Genomic DNA, 3,431 nt, shown 5'->3' on the forward strand with positions numbered 1-3,431 from the left:
ATAGGTGGCAGCCCCTCTGGTATCTCACTTGGAAATACATCAGAATACTCCTGCAAAATGTTAGTAATAACAGGAGGCAAAGAATGCTGCATATCTTGAATTGAAATCAAAGCATCCTTGCATACCAAGGCGTAGGCAACAGTAGTGGAAGCAAATAATTCATTAACATCAGTTTTTGTTGCAAGCAAGCAATGTCCTTTCAATTTTATCCCATCTTTGTTATTACCAACAGCTTTAATATTCTTGTTGTTCTCAGTTTTAGCTTTGGTAGCTTTAGCAACATCATCACGCACAATAGCCTCAGGGGACATGGGAAGCAAAATAATTTTCTTATCATGGTGTATGAGAGAATATTGATTTGATCTACCATGATGCATACAGTCTGAATCAAATTGCCATGGTCTACCTAGCAGAATATTACAAGCATCCATAGGCACAACATCACAGTCAACAACATCACGATATGAACCAATAGCAAAATTAATTCGTACCAGCTTGGTTACCTTGACCTTACCACTATTGTTGAGCCATTGAATGTGATATGGATGCGGGTGCGGTTTGGTCGTAAGTGCAAGCTTCTCCACCATATCGCTGCTAGCCAAGTTGTTGCAGCTACCTCCATCAATGATCAAACGACATGAACGCTCCTTAATGACACACTTTGTTTGAAACAACGTATGTCGCTGATTCTGCTCTGCCTTCTCCATTTGTGCACTAAGCACACGCTGTACAATGAGGCTCTCATAATGCTCTGCATCATCTGCACCAATCTGTTCTTCGGGTGGTTCCTTAGTGCCTGCATCATCAGCCGCAAGCAAAGCAAGTGTAGCTTCATCCAAATCACTAGCAGAGGAATACCCACCATCGTCTTTTACCACCAAAACACGCTGATTAGGACAATCACGCTGCACGTGTCCATAGCCCTTGCATCGATAACACAGAACATCTCTTGTTCTACCTGTGGAAGCTACTGAAGAGGCACTACCTGCGGGTTTCTGGGCAGATTTGGTTGCTGAATTTGTGGAAGATGCACGTGGTTTGTCGCTGGAGGAAGGCGGGGGTGCTGGTCGACTTGGCGAAGGAGTTGGTGCTGGTGTACGGCCGGTCATGGACGTAGTCGTGCGCTGGTGCCATGGTGTAGATTTTCCTGCAGAAACATTAGACCTTGCACTAGCACGTCGTCCCTGCACTTCCCTTTCAGCTTTGCAAGCAAGATGAAACAATCGGGTTACATTAGCATAATCTTTATAAGCAAGGATGTCCTGAATTTCCCTATTTAACCCGCCCAAAAATCTAGCCATAGCAGATTCCTCACCCTCCTCTATGTTACAACGCAGCATACCCATTTGTAATTCCTGATAATATTCTTCTACACTTTTAGTACCCTGTCTCAATTGTTGCAACTTGTTTAACATATCACGTGCATAATAAGAAGGAACAAATCTAGCCCGCATGACCCGTTTCAACGCATCCCAAGTTTGTGGCATGTTATTAGGATTCTTCTTACCATGTTCTATCCACCAAACAGAAGCAAATTCAGTAAACTCACTAGTAGCAGCTCTAACCCGCGCATTCTCAGGAAATTCATGGCATGCAAACTTTTGATCAACCGCAATCTCCCAAGTAATGTAAGCATCGGGGTCATATTTACCATCAAAAGGAGGTATTTTAAATTTAACCTTACTAAAAGCATCATCATTACCATGTACCTCACGTCGGCGAAAACCACCCATACCTCTACGGTTAGTACGTAGTCGCCGGCGATTAGGTGCTTCTTGGTCATCTTGTTCGGTATCAGCAACATAGTCATCCCAGTTACCTTCGGCGCCCTCATCACGCCCACCATTGATATTAGCATGCATCTCATCAAACCGCCTCAAGAGTGCGACAAGGCTCTTGTCAATATGAGCAACTGTCATTTCCACATTTGCAAGTTTGGTGTTTGTGTCGATCTGTGTGGCCTCCAATTGCCCCATCTTTTCATTCGTCACCTGCATGTCATTATCAAGACCTTCCGTGTGCGTCTTCACCAGCCTTACAAAGTGTTGTATGATACCCTTGGTGCGAGGAGAGTGTGGCATATTACGAGAAGCATCATCAACCTCCAATCCTGCCATGGTTAGACGAACAGAGGCAACAAGAAAAAAAACGTGAAGGAATGAAAACTCTACAACTATTAGGATGTAGCTACTGCAAGGCGCTCACTCTCAACCTGCCACACAAGCTCTTACCAATTCTTACCTTGCACAACAGGAGGGGTCAGCAACCAACAAGTCTGCAACCGTGGAATAAGTGTATCGGTGCCGCAGCAACACGACCTGTCAAACTGTAGTCGAAATATGTAGAGTTGTAGGTGGGCTGAAGCAAGGAATACACTAGTACCACGTTAGTTACAAAAGCAAGCTGAATAATCGTTCAACGGTGGTACTGTGCTGGTCCTAGGCTAAACCAGGCTAGAGACGTGAGCCTAGGCACAAAGGTAGTCACTGAAAAAGAACAACTAGCACAGCACAAAGAGAAACAACAGATTTAGAGATTCAGCCCCCTTCTTCTTCTTTTCCTTTTTTTTTTCTTTTCTATTCTTTTTTTTTTCTTCTTCTTCTGTTTTTTTTGCAGGGGCCTAAACCCTTTTTTTTTCACTATGACAACCCAAACAATAAAGATATTGCTAACAACCCCTTTAAATCAGATTTAACAAATCTTGTTAATATAGAAAGTCCAGAAATCTCTACGATGATTGCGGAGCGCTCAGAACGAATTTTGAGATAAGGTCAGATCCGTTGGAAAGAAGATAAGATAAGCTTTCCAGATTGTATTTAAACTTCCAAATCGGATATGATATGTATCCATGGTGGCAAAAACGAACCAGAGATGTTTTTGGTGATGGTGGATTTCGTGGTGACCAAAACGTGGTAGAACTCAAAACTCTAAAGGAATAAACTAAGACCAGCAACTCGACACAACCGATGCAACCAAAAACTCAACAAGCCCTAACTAAGTAGTACTAGTAAATGCTCAATGGTTTATAGGATTGCGGTAAAACTAATCTACTATTTTTTTTGGCTTTTTCTGGACTATAGGAGATAAGAAAACAGCGAAGAAAAGTAAATCTCTCACCGATAAACCTTGCTCTGATACCAACTGATGTGCACCCGTTGGGTGATTGCCCGATCTTTCGATGAGAGGGTGTGGAATAACTCGATTGGGGGAGGAGACGACGTTCACGGCCCGACTACAGCCTTCCAAAGACGCTGCGCCTTAGCAACCGATACACCACCTCCTATGGCTGTCACGATCTTGTGGAGCGTGACACCCTGGCCACTAGGGCACTCGTCCTGCAAGCAATCGAAGAACTAGCAAGAACAAGTAGAACAAGTACTGAATTACCAGATCTAAATGTAGGTTTCAAAGTCAAACTCCAATATGGTGGG

This window comes from Zea mays, chromosome 2, assembly GCF_902167145.1.
Source record: "Zea mays cultivar B73 chromosome 2, Zm-B73-REFERENCE-NAM-5.0, whole genome shotgun sequence".
In the NCBI taxonomy this organism is placed as follows: Eukaryota; Viridiplantae; Streptophyta; class Magnoliopsida; order Poales; family Poaceae; genus Zea; species Zea mays.